This window comes from Uranotaenia lowii, chromosome 3 (assembly GCF_029784155.1).
Source record: "Uranotaenia lowii strain MFRU-FL chromosome 3, ASM2978415v1, whole genome shotgun sequence".
NCBI lineage: Eukaryota > Metazoa > Arthropoda > Insecta > Diptera > Culicidae > Uranotaenia > Uranotaenia lowii.
Window position 1 is genome coordinate 333,993,817 of NC_073693.1, and position 18,412 is coordinate 334,012,228.

An 18,412-nucleotide genomic window follows, 5' to 3' on the forward strand; every position below is an offset into this window, starting at 1 on the left:
CATCAATAAGTCACACAAACGCAATCAATTTGCAAATCATAGCTTGTGGGGAATCTTGGCCACACATTTTGAATCACCTATATTTTTATGTTTTTAAACACATTCAGAACTTAAAAAACGTTTTACCTATCTGTAAAATTTTCTTATGCCAAATGAAGAGTTATGAAAAATATTTTGTCCATCCTATATAAGAAATTTTGCCAAAACGTTCGCGAGCCAGGTTTTGGAATCTATGCGATCACAGCTCTCTTTTTTTATTTTATCTTCTGAAATTGCTTTAAAATAACGAAATGAATTATGAAATCACAGTTTTGGGTCAACTCATAAACTTTGCATGTTATTTGGTCAATTTGAATTTGGTGGCCCACAATTCCCCACCATTTTTCAAAATCCAAAAAATATTGCTTTTTTTCAAACAGTCAGAATTTGGGGAAAATAACTTATTAAAATTTAAAAAAAAAACCTTATGATACCTTGAAAATGTAGAAAACCATACCATTTTTTATTTTTATTTTATCTTTTATAATAAAGAAGTAATGGAACAACAAAAAAAAGTGTCCCATGATTCCCCACTCTCCCATACATTTTTTGAAATTTTTCTGCGGTAACAGGAACAGCTTTGGCGGTTGATTGATTGAAAAGTACGGCTTTTACACAACTTTTTTACATTTTTTGTGGCCATGATCTTAAAAAAAATTTGATAAAAATTTCCGTGTGTACAACCTATAGCTTCTAACTTCAGCTTTCTCATGCACTAAGTGAAATTTTTTTCGAGCACTGATGAGCAGATTTACAGCAATTTTTCCGAAGCATGTTTTTTCATAAAAAATTTCTTGGACTTAACGTAACTTTAAAATAATTGATTGTAGCTTAAAATTGTCTGAGAAACATATTTGAGTCACATTATAGTGTTTTCAAAACTATAAATTTTGAAGAAATCGATTGAGAAACAAGAAAGTTTTAGCGAAAACAGTGTAAACCATAATTTGACCGCTCGCGGTATGAATAGGTATACCACATGCGTTATTCGAATTCACAACACTTAGAAAATTTGTAAAAACGCAAAAATACTTGCATTTTGAAAATAAAAATAGTCCTGTCGTTAAATTTGCGAAAAAAATATTATATAAGGTGTAATCATCATTCGAAGTTCAAAACCCGTCATTTGACCGCCTCCAGTACGTTTAGTGTTAAGTTCAAAATATTGTTTTAAAACAACATTTAACAAAATCCAATTACATAACTCGGAAACGTTAGGATATTTTCAAGATATTTTGACAAAAATTTATCTACAGTTTAAAAAAAGTTTTCCATGGTATTTTATTACGATATTTTGATATAGATTTATGCGAGATATAGAACAAAGTACGCGCAACAATTGAAATAATCATTTTTATTTTGAAAAAGTAGTTTTCGGATAGTTATTGTAATTTCTTTAGATTTGCAAATACGCAATAAATAAAAAACATCATCGTTCACCCAATTAATAAGGTTTGGAGGAAGTTTGCTAAATTGTATTGGAATGAACTAAAAATTTCTTAAATAGCTTTTAATCTCCGATGAGCCATAACTTTTACTAAACTCGATAGAATGACTTCAAAACTGTTCAGTTGTCTTATTTGAATTAAAATTAAAATTCTCATTTAAAAAGTCATGCATTAGTCGATAAATTCTATCTTCATTTTGAATTTTAAAAAAAATCAAAAACTGCTGTTTGAAATCAGCATCAGTCCTCAAAAATCGTTTAACTACAAAAATAATAACCCTTAGTTTTTGGCAATTTAAGATTCAGAACTTTTTGCAGACCGTGAACTAAATTAAATTAAAGAATTTTTGTTTTGTGTTTGAAATTGAATAATTCATCTTTCAATTGATAGCGTTTCTTTGCGAACTTTTTGCAATAAATTTAACCGTAAAAAGCAAAGATGGTGTTCTGTTATGTTATGTAAAAAATATTCGATTACCCTCATTTTTTAGTAATTTTTTGTCACACAATCTGTAGGACATATTGCCGAGTTTTGATAAGTTTCAAACTTTGCTTATTTGATAAAATTTTAAAAATAACTTAACTTAATATTTAAAATTCCACTTGAACCACACTTTACTATATGAAAATGTGAGGAATTTGATTAATTTTTTATTATTCCTTGTAAACAATATTTCACATTAGAGGTAAGACAAAAATTTGTATTTATTAGTATGGATTTTTTTTTTAAGAATTTTCATATCTGTAGGAATAAAACCACGTATTTCCAAAAAAAAAAAAAACAATTAAATTATCAATCATAAAACTTCGAATACATTTTTTATAAAATCATCTCGTTTTAAGCACTTTAAATTAAATTAAAACTTTTGAAGTTTTTTTTTTAATTTTTGGAATGATATTGTCAGTTAGAGATCAATAAAGTTTTCCAACGACAAATATTTAGTTTTCAAAGAATTCATAATTCAAAAAGTAGAGCGTTAAATGTCTACTTCCTCTAAAAATCCCACAGTGAAATTCAAAACGGAATATTTCACAGTTTCTTAAGCCGACAACAACCCACAGTGATATATGTATGTTTTGACCCCAAATTGAAACCATCATCGCGCAATCGAAAGCAACGATCCGTTCAGCGATATGTAAATTAATTTGTTAATTATCTCTAGCTATGTAATTATCACCTCCGACATAGGAGGATTCACTTAGATTGCTGTGCAATCCGTAAAAACTAACGACACTGAACAGTTTACTCTAGTCAACTTGCTTTTGTAATAGAATTGTACTTTAAAACGAAAGATTTTAGTTTGTTTGTTCAGAGATGATGAATCATTTTTTTCAGTATAAGACAAAAATCGTTCCATCAAAGAAATTGCTAAAAGTTCTAGCTAAGCGTGATGCAAAATACAAAGTAGCAAAGTCGGAGCCGAAACTGAAATGTTAACATAAATCCAATCAAAACACGTCAGAGGAAGGCAAACACATTGTTGAGTGATCACCTGTCCAAAGTCGGATGCAATATCCGCTGCACCCTACAGGATGGGGTCCAGTGTTAAGTTAAGCTTCAGAAGGGCGTTTCAAGGGAAGCCATAAACTCTCTGTTTCTACACTTGGCTAGGGATTGCTCCAGAGTGCATCATTCTCGACTTTGCAACTTGGCTCTTCGACGAGGGCCAGTTTGTTTTAGTCCAAAGTCTTTCTTCAGCTCACTTTTCCCCATAATCACCCCAGCCGGCAGCAGCTCGCAACATCATAACGCAGCTCCAAGCATCGTCGTTTTTCGTCAGAAGCATCATCAGCAGCTAGCAAACAGCATCTTGAACAGGAGAGCGCTCTTCTGCTGTTGCTGCTGCTGTTTGGGTTCTTTGTTGGCCCGAGTGAAAGTTAAACAACGTTCTTCTCCAGAATAGTTATTCGCGAGTGGATCGTTAGTGTTTCGTTTCTTCGGCTGAGATCCTTGCAAGTACTACCAGTAAGCAAGCAGTAAGGGCCCCCCGTGGGAAGTTGTTGGTTTGCTCTTCCAGTTTTGCGTGATGTGATGACTTCAACGGCAGCAGCTTCAATTCCTGCATATTTGCTACCACCACCACCATCATCATCATCGTCATCATCGCTGCACTACCCGTAGCTATCACAAATATGTCGAAGGATCAGAAAAGCTGCTCTTTCGATTTTGCTACAAAAGTTTATGGTGTTTTTTCGCTCCTCGTGTTCTACATCAACAGTAGAGGTATTAGTTCTTACAACATTTGATATTCTTAAAAATAATAACAAAAACTTTTACTAAATCATGGAAAAATCTCAAATCTTAGATAAACTTTTGAAGGGCATCTGAAAATCATTCGATATATTTATTTATTTTTTAGTAATTAATTTAACCTTCTTTTAAGCTTTCAGCAAATATTTGAATATTTATTCATTTGAAAGTTCTTAAACATTATAAGTACACTACATTCTTTTTTTAAACGACAATATTTTACACGGTTTTATTTTAAACGATTTTCTCGAAATAAGACGATTTTCGAACATGTCAAAAACAGGGTTTAGACATTCCGAGATCAATCCGATACAAATCTTTGAGCTTCCCGATTTTACTCAAATCACCTCAAAATGGTCTACCTGGTTGCAAATGATCGATTCACAGTCGAAGTTGACCACTTCACTCGAAATGATCGATGAGTTTTGCCTGGAATCCACTGTATATCAAATAAAAAAAACTAAGATATATATAAAAGTTCCAAAATATTTACGATGGTTATTTGAATTTGTGAAGCCTCCAGTTTTTAGTAACAAAATAGGATCTTGATTTCATCGATGGTTGAAATCTTTAAATATGGTCAAGAATCTGATAGATTTTCCTAATTATATATGAGCAAATAGTACATTTTGTTTTTATTTGTCAATTTCTTTAAAAAAAATTATTCTATGTTTACATCCAGTAATCAAAATTTACCACACTTTTGAAAAAAATTTTAAAATATTTATTTATGTACATTAGACTGCCCCAAATTTGTATGGGAAATTCAAAACCTGTGAAATGTTATGCGCTGCAGGCTGAAATTGATCCTAGTCCTAGTACAAGATCTCATGCCAAATTTGGGCCAGATCGGATCACGGGAAGGGGTCGCTCAACGAGCCTGAAGTTTGTATGGGATTTCGTTTTTCATCAATAACTTTGGTTCCCGTTGGCCGATTTCTTTCAAAAACGGGTTTTCTTGAAGCCTAAATTATGAAAAATAGTTCATCCGAAGACTGCATTTCAATTAGAGTAAAGAGAAGAAAGTTATTAGGCTTCAAAAATGGGCTAACTTTTTTAAGGATGGTATTCATCACTGTTAATGAGTCGAGGCGGTCGAACATATTGACGCCTCATTAACAGTGCTGAATACCACCGTTAAAAAAGTTAGCCCATTTTCGAAGCTTAATAACTTTTTTATCTTAACTCTTATCGAAATGGAATCTTTGGATGGAATATTTTTCATAATTTAGGCTTTATGAAAACCCGTTTTTGAAAGAAATCGGCCGACGGGAACAAAAGTTATTGATGAAAAACTGGTTTTTCGTGTTTCTCCCGAACAAAATGTCTCGAAATCCCATACAAACTTCAGGCTCGTTGAGCGACCCCTTCCCGTGATCCGATCTGGCCCAAATTTGGCATGAAATCTTGTACTAGGCCAAGGATCAATTTTAGCCTGCAGCGCATAACTTTTTCAAAAGTCGGGTCATTTGGGGCACTCTAATGTACATACGTTAAAATGAATCAAATTTTCAAATATGCAAGTAAGAGATAAAAATTTTACGCTCTTCTTATTCTTGCAAAATCGACCCAAATTATAAATTTTTGTTTGAAATTTTGCTCTTGAAAAAAACTATAATATGTTTAATGTTAAAAAATACACTTAAAAATATGTAATTCTCTGAGAATTTCTTACGTTAAAATTACATGTTTCTCTTGCAGCAAATAGTATTTATAAGAAATCAATTCCTAAACTTATATTCAGTAGCTTTTCTCAGATTTGAATTACAAAAAAAAAGACAATAAAGCTCAAATTCCACATAAAATTTGTAATTTTCGTGAATACGAACTGAAATTGAATAACAACATGATTTCTAAAATGCAAAAAAATGAATTCTGAACTCTTATTAATGATCAGAAATATAAATATGAACCAAGAAGTGAAATTTATTTAGAGCCCTAAATTATTAATCTATAATATAAATTTGAATGATTTGGGTTTCAATTTGTTTAAAGGAGGCTTGTGATTTTGAATTGAAATATGAATTTCAAATGATGAAGCTGATACTGATTTTTTCGATTCCCTTAAGGTTAAGAAGCCTCTTAAGATTAGCTTTAAAAGACTGTAAATTTTAAACTTTGAATTAAATTTAACTAGAAGGTTATCTTTTATGTGTAATCTTGAAACGAAATCTGTTTAAAAACATTATTATAATTAAGTTAATGGGATGGTCCCAAATTTCGAAGTTTTTTAAATTAATTGACTATTTGAAAGATAATAAATGGAAAATTGTGAAATATTTATCGAACCTTTTTTCGTAGTTTTCATTTTTTTCAAACGGTCAGGCAGAGCAGATATATCTAATTGTTGATTTGTGAAACTTGAATAATATTTTCTTGTTTCGAACCTGTTTATCAGTTTTTTCTGCTTTCAGTCTGTATGAATACAATCGAAGCCGAATTTCAAAAATTCTCTGATTATTACCAAAAATGAGATGTATTGTTCGTTAAGCTTTATTCGGTTGATCGGATAAAGTTGTCAGACTGTACTACATTAATCACAAAATATCTGATCCATTACTGATCGAGACTAAAGCTTTATCTAATCAGCCGAATCAAACCTGACAAGAAATACGACACATTCAAGTAGGAATCAGATAATTTTGTTTAACTATTCATAAAGGTCTGCAAATTTATTATGATTGTACATTTGAGTGCGGCCGCTGGTTTTCAGCAATATTGTTGATCGTTCCCATTTTGATGAATGAATAAAATTCTTCATGGTGAAGGCAATGCACTGTACGCTGTCTGTCTTTGAAGTATTTCAGTTTTTGATTTTTATTCTCTTATTTGATTTTTTTCAAATGAATAAAATATACATTAAAATTATAATCATCTATTTTATTATCTCGGATTAATTTTACATTAATTATATGTGAAGCAAATTTTAGGTTCAAAATTCAAATAAATGCTTTTTAGATTGTTCTATTTAAAGAAATACGTTTATCAACATAAGTTGTATATTTAAGAAGTGTATTCGAAAAAATGCAACACTTTGTTTTAAGAATAACTTTTGAATTTATGAATGTAAATTGATGAAATTTTCTGCGAAGTTACCTAGTGATGCAATGTTTACATACGAATTTTTTGTGATGTTTTGTCAAGTGGTTTTTGCGATAGCGTGGAATGAAGAAGTTTTTTAACTTTAATTTTTGAGCAGCACGTACCCCATCGTAATGCACACCGTGACCCACCTTTTTTTCAAATCAAGGCCTTTTTATGTTTGCTATTTCCTTAAGCATGACCTTCAGAAAAACTCCAAATTTTGAATTTGGTCGAAGTTATAAAAAAAAATTAGATTGCCCTCCTTCGGTATAAAAACAACATCTTTGACTTTTTATCACTCTACCACCATTTGTGTTATGGCACTATTCCAGATCCATCTTAAACAGAGAATAAAGTTTGTGGGGCCTATTAAAGAGCTTTGCAGAGAAAACAGTCGCATTTGAAGGCAGTCTTCTTTGTATTTTTAGCCATTCATCGTGTCAATCGTTATGGAAGATTGAGTATTTTGCAGTTTCCACAGATCGTAAGCCTCCTCAAATACTTGAAATTATTTTTTCAACGAAAATTTTCTGATTGAAAACCTGCCAGGTGGCCGCTAAAGGGTTAGTATTGCTGACAGCTACGGAATTTTTCAAAAATTTTCCAAACATGCTGTCCCAATATTTTGCACATGATTGAACCACCATTTTTCATTTTTTTTTATCAGTGAGCAGCATTTCTAGCTAGTAGAAATGAGATTAGGCGTATTTATAAGTCAGCTGGACGAACAAGTTAGAAAAATTAGACTTTTTTATAACTTCCTCTATTCATAATTTCGGATTTAGCTTGAAAAAATCTCTAACATACCTCTCACTTCATTTAAAAATGATCTTCACTTTAATTTTAAATTTAGCTAACTTTTGGATTTTCTAGGACTTCCTCAACGATTTAACATGTAAACTTCGGTCGATTAGTTAATTTCCAGCTGTTTTTGGGTCTCCCACTGGGACTTTTCTTGATTTTTATCGATCCTGCCCAACAAATTTTGTCAATGAACTTCAGTATTGGGCGCTATTATAAAAACCACTTGACAGATTGTCACTAAATTTGGTATACGTGAACATTACATAACAAGGTAACATACTGAAGATTTCATCAATTTACAATGGTGCATTCAAAAATTATTCACAAAACAAAGTGTTGGCTTTTTTTTAGAATACACACCTTATGATTTTTTTTGACAAGAAAAGACCTTCTTCTAATTAAAGAAACATAAGTTAGATAAAATTCAATGAAATTTGTATAGTAGTTACGTTAGCAAAAAATTTTTTTTTCAATCTGTATCATCAAACCTTTTATTATTTGAATAACCAAAATGTTTATGAATACGAAAGATACAAGTGTTTGAAGTTTTTAGCAGTACTTAATAAGTTTGTCATGTGTAAGACCAAATTTATTATTCAATCATGTACCACTTAAAATTGATAAACATATGACATCTACTTTTTTTTAGCATTTCCGTAATCCCAAAATATGATGTGAAAATCAGCATGAATGCAAATAGTCGAAGATTTTCATTTTCTAAAATTTTAACAGTGTTTCTAGTCACAAGATTCCAATACCTGTTCAGCACGATTTCTTAATTTGTTTTTTCAATTTCACTTTAGATCACGTTTGTAAAAACAAAAATAATAAAAAATAAAGTTGTTTTACAAATTTGACCAAAAACGCAGAAAATGCACTTAATTGCTTAGTTGCACTTTCAACATGCTTGAATAAATTAAAGCATAGCAATAGATATACTCATTCAATAAATAAACGATGGAAATTTGTGAATAAAGTGTTCATCGATTCCAGGCAAAGTGTTTGGTTTGAATTTGGTTGAGAATAATCGACTCAAAAACATGAACAGCATTTAAATGAAAAAAAAAAAAAACTAGAAGAAAGTTCGGATTTCATTTTAATTTTACATAATATTAAACCGTTTATTTGGTCGAATATTCATTTCATCGATTAGTTAAAAAGGTAAATATGTAAATTTGTATTCAAAATTAACAAACTTTGGAATATTTTTACTCGAGTTGAAAAATCAATCCATCTCTTAAAATATCACAATCAAATATTTGATATTGTAACTAAGCAATGGAGCCCTGAAATAACTTTTTGGTTTGCATCAATCCGAGATGTGACAGTTAGAAAAGTACATTTTTTTCAAAGATAATTCTTTTCGACTAACCAACGCTTCCAAATTCAAGTTTGCTCTCTGACAATGGCTTTGAAAAAATTTTCCTTGTAAGAATCCAGTCACAACAGCAAGAGCCAAAACACTTTTATTATCGTCACACCTTAACAAGCCAAAATTTTAAAAAAAATCATAACTCGCATACCAATCGTTAAATGTAGATTTGTGGCTTTTAAGTAAAAATGTATCAAAAATAGTTGTCAAGACAATGTGGCTCTTTCATTATACTGAACAAAGTTTTTGTGTGTAAATCATGAAAAAAAAACACGTCCCAATATTTAATAAAGGGTTATTACTTTGAAAAATGGAAAAGCATTTTCTCTTGAATTTCATGTACATCGTATGAAAGCCATATAAAAAGCTTTCATTTCAACTGTTCAAAATTTTAACACACCCAATTGATGTATGATAAAAATGAGTAAATAAATAGTTTCTCAAAAATCAAAAACTTAAAAACTTTGTCAAAAAAAACCCCGCGTTGTCCCAAACTCTTTTCCTTTTCGAGTTCTAGTTTTGGGTCCTTGAAATATAATAAAAGAGTTACCAGGCACATAAAAGCACCAATTTTAGAGTTATAGTCAAATAAAGCTGAAAATATCATGCAAATGAGTAATTTTTACCCATTCATTACCGCATTGTAAAAAAAAACATTTCTAATGATTAATCAATCGTTTCCCACTTTTTTTCTCTTGAGTATCATGAAATGTTTTGATCATATTTATCATTTTACTATCAATTAGTTCAATGAAAGTTTTCAAAATAAATAAAAAGTAGGGTCCAAAATAACATCAATCATCCTACTTTATAAGATGTTTTAAAAAAAATTTTGTATGAATTTATTTAAAATTAGTAGTAACAATAATTTTCAATTTTTCAAAATTATCAAAAGAGACCAAACACCAAATAATACCTTTTGCTACCTCATGGTATGTATAACTGGGGATGAATTACGTGAAAGCATTAAAAGCCCAGAAAAAAGAATTAAAAAAAACCTTATTGTATGGAACTGCCCCAAGATGCACTGCGCTCTGGTGGAGAGTACAGTAGTGACCATGATCCATAAATAAAGTTGCCTCCAAATTTTAATTTGGACCTCAAATAAGACTCGAACAGATATCAAATTTTTCTTTTGTAATCCTTCCCACTCCCCTCTTCGATGTTTCCGAAAAACCCGAAGAGTTGAATACATAAAGGCTAAGGTATTTAATTGAACAATTTCAAATATTCTTCGAAATTTCAAACAGTTTAAAAAGCGAAAGTCAGTCCCGTGCGATGGACCCTCTTTGAAGGGGTAGGGGGCTCTAAATTCAATATTCAAAATCCAGATCATTGCTCTTTCAGGGAAGTCATATATAAATGATTTAAAATGATGTTTCTCATTCTGAACTAGACATTTTCTGAAAATCTAATATTAAGCAGTCAAGTTTACAAATTTAACATCAATATTTCCGACAACATAGCAAACGAATGCTTTTTAAAAATTTTAATAGAACCATAATTTTAGGCTCGTACATAAGAATCATAGAAATATAATTCAAAAAAATCACCCACATTAAAAAAAACTATATCAAAATTCAAAAATAAATTTCAGACCAGGTAAGAAATTTAAAATGATTTGAAATTATTTAGCAAAACGACAATAATTGTTGTTTATTCTGCGTCTCAATTAATTGAGAGAGATTTGTGAATTTTTGTGAAAATTAAAAAAAAAGAGTAAGTTTCATAAATAAACTCATAAAGGGATTTTTGAAAACCTAAAATATGTTTTAAAATCTGCTGATTAAATTGGATGAAAAAAAATGTTGAAGTTATTTTTGATTGTTATGAGTAATTCCTAGGTTTTGATCAAATTGGCCCAAATATTGGCCGGATTTTGGTCGACAGTTTAAAAATCAAATGCTTGGATTTTGGCAGGTTTTGATATAAAAGTAGTATAATATATATTAAATAGAATGAATGGAGTAAAATAAACAAGTAGAAACTGTTTTAACTTTTTCCGACAAAGCCAAAATTACTTGCGATGTTGGGGAAACTGTATAATTGATTTGAAACATTTCTTTTATTATTTTTATGTTTTTGTCAAAAAATATATTTCTCAAATGATTTTTACTTATTTTCAAAAGTGATTCCTAGAATTAAAGCTGCTAGACAAAAAATTTATTGCATATTTAGATTCAGGGCACCAAAATTAATCAAAACAAGCTTTTAAATTATTTGCACATTAGAAAAATGTGAAATTTGAGGCCTTGAGTAATTTATCAAAATGATTTTGAATAAGAAGTTGGGATCCAGAAGAATGAGAAACACAAAACACAATTGAGGCTGAAATAGGTTTCTTGAGGGATATTTCATATCAGCATTATATTAGGAAAGACATTTCCCCTTTTTTTTACAATCAAAGTGATAAGTTATAGAGTCATCGTTACTAGGTTTGGTTTTTATTTTGCTAAATCTGTTGCCTATCGTGAGAGTTCAACTCTTCACTATGGGGCAGTTCCATAAAATGAGGCGGCAAAAAGTATAATTAGGTGTTTTGACCTTTTTTTTATTTTATGAAATATTTTTATGAAAATTACTATTTTAACTAACTAAACATAAATTCATACAAAAATTGTATATAAACAGCTATTAAAGAAGGATGCTTGGGGTTATTTTTGACCCTACTTTTTATTTCTTTTGAAAACCGGTTTTTAGACTAAGTGGTCATTAAATGATAAATATCATCAAGACATTTTATGAAACTCAAAAGAAAAATGTGTGAAATGATTGATCAAACATGAAAATCATTTTTTTGACAAACCAACATCAACTTTTATGAATTTACACTCATAAATGGGTAAAAATTACCCATTTGCATGATATTTTCAGCTTTATTTAACTAGAACTCAAAAAACGGTGCATTAAGGTGCCTGAAATCTCTTTCATTGTATTGTTGCGGGGTTTTTTCTTGGCAAGGCTTTAAAGTTTTTGATTTTTGAAAAAAGCAATTATTTACTCATTTTTTCCATAGACCAATTCAGTGTGTAAAAATTTTGAATGGTTCAAATGATAGCTTTTAATATAAGCTTTCATATGGTGTACTTGAAGTTTTAGAAAAAAATGATTTCCATAGAAATATATGTGATTTAAATTTTTTTCTTCATTATATAAATTTTCCAATTTTTCAAAGTCTGATGTCTGTGGTGCGTTCAAAATCCAAGATAATGAGTTGAAAAACTGGAAATATCTTAGTCAAACTAAAAGTTATTAACTAGCAAAATAAAAAAGCGATCCGATAAAGTTCAGTTTTTGACTTTTTGCCGCCTCAAACCCCATAGTGGCACTTGTCACATGGCTACCAATTTGTGATGCTTAGAATCAGTAGGTATTCTATGAAAGAATTTTAAAGTCAAATGGTTGGTTTCAAATTTTGAACTTGATAAGTAAAACCCGTTCCAAACACGAGTTTGGGTTTTTGTGTGAATAGTGTAAAGACCCATCTTTACACATTTTCAACTCAAAAGGTTTACTGAATTGCAAATCGAAATCTACAATTGATTAGATTAGTGAACGTCATATAGAGAAGTAAAATGGAATTTCTTGGACCTAGAGAGTGATTTAAGACTTAATTTCCCGGAGGTGAGTCGATTTTCTGACATGTTTATTAGCACTTATTTTGTGATATCAAGTGGTTTCCCGGTATTTTTATTTTTGTACTGAAAATTTTAACAGGAAAAATCTCCACGGGAAGGGGAGGGGGTGTAAAACTCCTAAACCCACCCCCGTTCGCACGGCCTTGGCGAAACAATAAAAATATTACTTTTTGTTTTTAAAATTTTTTTTTATATATTTTGATCAAACAACATGATTTTACGTTTTTTTTAACAAAGATTATGTGCAATTTCGTTGCATGCTAGCGTTTGTGTAATTTGTTCCAATTTATTGTAAATATGGATTATTTTAGGATTTAGGATTTCAAATTTGTTTCGGCTTTATTCCGAAATTGTGAAGTAAAACATGCTCAACACATTCAAACTGAACATTAAATGTACCTCAATTGGAGGATTTCTGCTCAGAGAATAGAAGGCCGGTGTCAACAACACCATAGCAAGCAATAGACAGAAGAGGAAGACAACACAGTTCGAACACATTTTACAGACAGGACACACATTTAACCTTAGCTAGACTAGCGTATTGGATAGTAGCTTCAACAAACTCACTGTGAACTTTCAAAAGATTTTCCATATTTTTAACACCACGAACACAGTGAACCCACGCATAGATGTAAGCAATCCTAACACTATCTTTGCCTCAGTATTAAATATAATACACAAACACAATTATAAAAAAATCATATGTCAAAAATATCAATAGCCCAAAAACACCGAAAACAACGCAAGAAGAAATTATGTTATAACAAATATAACGCCTAAAAATACTGATCAGTGTTTTGTGTGTAGAAAATTTGAAATTTAAATTTAGATTACATAAGATCGATTTTCTAACACTTTGATCAACACAATAAAAAAATTTACTATATTTACAGTGGAATACAACATTAATAGACCGGGCAGTATGTTTTTAATAAAGCAGAGTGAGATTAACCATTTGGTAAGTAGGACTGAGGTGAAGGTGTAATACGAAACCGAAACGTAGGGTTGAAATAAATTTTGTAAAAACTAGACTGTTTTTTCGATAATAAATTGAACGTATTCCAATACCTTCAAAATACCGAATCCTTTGGAAAACTGTTCATACACAAATATATGAAGATAATTTTTTTCACTTTCTTCGATTTCATTACTGGTTCAACGAACCAAATTTACAAGTAGGTAAACCAATTTTTAGTTATCGACTTTTAGGCTTCATTAGATAACGTTGCATTTTCTTCAACCTGCACTGTTACCAAAAAAGTGTATCACTCCGTTTTGTCTCGCAGCATTGCCAAAACGGTAAAAGCGGGAAGCGAAATATATTCCGGTCCGGTCCGAAAATATGACGCCGGGAATGCCAAAGACTCACTTTTGGGATGCGTCTCGGAAAACGAAGACGACGCAAAATTATCAAACATTTTGTGCATCGACAAGAGGATTCCCCCTTCTACTCATATTTCCTCCTTCGGTTCTGACTCCTCTTGACTTTTGAATACATCAACATCAACACGGAACTGATGTTTGGCGGAAAGAAGGGAAGATGCATTTTCTTCCATCATCATCGGTTTGAAGCTTTTACTGATGGGATTTCTTTCCTGTTGGGGAAGCGGTTGAAGGTTAGTGGGAAAATTTGATCGAGGAACTGACATTGGTCCGTCGTAATTTGTGTTAGTTTTTGAAGTAAGGAAGAAGTGTTCCAGTTAGAAGTTTTTTTTACATCTTGTTCCTAATAACTTACTTCATTTAGTCTCTTATATTTTACAAAGTAATAAATTATTCCCATAAACGAAACTTCACCAAATTCTTCGTTTTGATGAACCGAGGACCACTTGCAATGAAATTATCACTAAATCAACACAACCGAAACAATAGCCGTCATTTCGTTAGTCCAATTCATCTTCCCCCAGTTTCCAGGAGAGAAGAGAACCGGAAATGGCATCTAGCTGTTGCCATTATTGCTACTACATGACGTCTGGTCGCAATAAATTGTCCCAACATCCACCAGTAGTTGACCGACTATAGTTGCTACTACTACTAGTGGTCTAGTCTGATGTCGAGTAAAAGGTGCTGTTGGAGGTTTTAGTTCGCTTTTAGTTGTCCGTCGTCGTCGTCGTGGGTGTAAGTATGCTCACTTTGGCACTCTTTCCCTCCCTCAACTCAACTCCTAATGATTTATCCAACTACAAACAGACTGGCAGATGGCCCCCGGAATGCCACAAAAAAACAAGTGGCAAACATTGGACGTTATTAATGTGGCAGCAAGCAACAACAACGACGATTTTCAGCAACTTCTACAAAGGTTGGACGAAAAACTGACCTAAGTTTGGGGAAACTCCCTCAATGCAATAAGTCATTTAATCAAGCAAAAGATGGGAAAATCTACTTTTCACAAAAATTTGTGTCCTCAGAACCAGTAGTTTTCTCTAGGAAGGACATTTGCACCTAGAAAATCTGATTCTGGGGCTGTTTATTTTTTGATCGTATTTTTTCCCCATTAATTTTCGGACCAACTCCTCTCTTGAGGGATGACCTGGACCATTTGCTTCTAGTCAGTACATTCATAGAAGGGAGGAACGTTAACTGTAGTTTCTGAGTACGGTTTCGTTTTCGATTTTATGCACTTGCACAGGTTCGGAGCGATTTACTGGATCACATTTCTTTTGAAGATAGACCGGAATTTATATTTGGGCTACAGAAAGGCTGAAAACATTGTGCTGCAATTGGCGAGGAATAAAAAATAAAATTATGTTCATGTAAAGGTAGTCGAAGTCTTTCATGCTGACTATACTTACAAATTTCTGGAATAAGTTGATTTCGAATTAATATTTTAATCTTGAAAGTGCATAGAATTTTTCATGCGTTTCATCGTTTTTTTGTATTTATGTAAAATAATCTTTGTAACTGAACTTTTCTTAAAAAGTGTCAGTTCTGGGCTTTTTTGTATGTCAATGTTGTGCAATTATAAGATGATTTATATTAAATTTTGAATTTTTTGTCATTTTTGTCATTTTTGTCATTTTTGTCATTTTTGTCATTTTTGTCATTTTTGTCATTTTTGTCATTTTTGTCATTTTTTGTCATGTTATTTTTGTCATTTTTGTCATTTTTGTCATTTTTGTCATTTTTGTCATTTTTGTCATTTTTGTCATTTTTGTCATTTTTGTCATTTTTGTCATTTTTGTCATTTTTGTCATTTTTGTCATTTTTGTCATTTTTGTCATTTTTGTCATTTTTGTCATTTTTGTCATTTTTGTCATTTTTGTCATTTTTGTCATTTTTGTCATTTTTGTCATTTTTGTCATTTTTGTCATTTTTGTCATTTTTGTCATTTTTGTCATTTTTGTCATTTTTGTCATTTTTGTCATTTTTGTCATTTTTGTCATTTTTGTCATTTTTGTCATTTTTGTCATTTTTGTCATTTTTGTCATTTTTGTCATTTTTGTCATTTTTGTCATTTTTGTCATTTTTGTCATTTTTGTCATTTTTGTCATTTTTGTCATTTTTGTCATTTTTGTCATTTTTGTCATTTTTGTCATTTTTGTCATTTTTGTCATTTTTGTCATTTTTGTCATTTTTGTCATTTTTGTCATTTTTGTCATTTTTGTCATTTTTGTCATTTTTGTCATTTTTGTCATTTTTGTCATTTTTGTCATTTTTGTCATTTTTGTCATTTTTGTCATTTTTGTCATTTTTGTCATTTTTGTCATTTTTGTCATTTTTGTCATTTTTGTCATTTTTGTCATTTTTGTCATTTTTGTCATTTTTGTCATTTTTGTCATTTTTGTCATTTTTGTCATTTTTGTCATTTTTGTCATTTTTGTCATTTTTGTCATTTTTGTCATTTTTGTCATTTTTGTCATTTTTGTCATTTTTGTCATTTTTGTCATTTTTGTCATTTTTGTCATTTTTGTCATTTTTGTCATTTTTGTCATTTTTGTCATTTTTGTCATTTTTGTCATTTTTGTCATTTTTGTCATTTTTGTCATTTTTGTCATTTTTGTCATTTTTGTCATTTTTGTCATTTTTGTCATTTTTGTCATTTTTGTCATTTTGTCATTTTTGTCATTTTTGTCATTTTTGTCATTTTTGTCATTTTTGTCATTTTTGTCATTTTTGTCATTTTTGTCATTTTTGTCATTTTTGTCATTTTTGTCATTTTTTGTCATTTTTGTCATTTTTGTCATTTTTGTCATTTTTGTCATTTTTGTCATTTTTGTCATTTTTGTCATTTTTGTCATTTTTGTCATTTTTGTCATTTTTGTCATTTTTGTCATTTTTGTCATTTTTGTCATTTTTGTCATTTTTGTCATTTTTGTCATTTTTGTCATTTTTGTCATTTTTGTCATTTTTTGTCATTTTTGTCATTTTTGTCATTTTTGTCATTTTTGTCATTTTTGTCATTTTTGTCATTTTTGTCATTTTGTCATTTTTGTCATTTTTGTCATTTTTGTCATTTTTGTCATTTTTGTCATTTTTGTCATTTTTGTCATTTTTGTCATTTTTGTCATTTTTTATCATTTTTGTCATTTTTGTCATTTTTGTCATTTTGTCATGTTTGTCATTCTGTCATTTTTGTCATTTTTGTCATTTTTGCCATTTTTGTCATTTTTTGTCATTTTTGTCATTTTTGTCATTTTTGTCATTTTTGTCATTTTTGTCATTTTTGTCATTTTTGTCATTTTTGTCATTTTTGTCATTTTTGTCATTTTTGTCATTTTTGTCATTTTTGTCATTTTTGTCATTTTTGTCATTTTTGTCATTTTTGTCATTTTTGTCATTTTTGTCATTTTGTCATTTTTGTCATTTTTGTCATTTTTGTCATTTTTGTCATTTTTGTCATTTTTGTCATTTTTGTCATTTTTGTCATTTTTGTCATTTTTTGTCATTTTTGTCATTTTTGTCATTTTTGTCATTTTTGTCATTTTTGTCATTTTTGTCATTTTTGTCATTTTTGTCATTTTTGTCATTTTTGTCATTTTTGTCATTTTTGTCATTTTTGTCATTTTTGTCATTTTTGTCATTTTGTCATTTTTGTCATTTTTGTCATTTTTTGTCATTTTTGTCATTTTTGTCATTTTTGTCATTTTTGTCATTTTTGTCATTTTTGTCATTTTTTGTCATTTTTGTCATTTTTGTCATTTTTGTCATTTTTGTCATTTTTGTCATTTTTGTCATTTTTGTCATTTTTGTCATTTTTGTCATTTTGTCATTTTTGTCATTTTTGTCATTTTTTGTCATTTTTGTCATTTTTGTCATTTTTGTCATTTTTGTCATTTTTGTCATTTTTGTCATTTTTGTCATTTTTGTCATTTTTGTCATTTTTGTCATTTTTTGTCATTTTTGTCATTTTTGTCATTTTTGTCATTTTTGTCATTTTTGTCATTTTTGTCATTTTTGTCATTTTTGTTGTCATTTTTGTCATTTTTGTCATTCTTTTGTCATTTTTGTCATTTTTGTCATTTTTGTCATTTTTGTCATTTTTGTCATTTTTGTCATTTTTGTCATTTTTGTCATTTTTGTCATTTTTGTCATTTTTGTCATTTTTGTCATTTTTGTCATTTTTGTCATTTTTGTCATTTTGTCATTTTTGTCATTTTTGTCATTTTTGTCATTTTTTGTCATTTTTGTCATTTTTGTCATTTTTGTCATTTTTGTCATTTTTGTGTCATTTTTTGTCATTTTTGTCATTTTTGTCATTTTTGTCATTTTTGTCATTTTTTATCATTTTTATCATTTTTGTCATTTTTTGTCATTTTTGTCATTTTTGTCATGTTTGA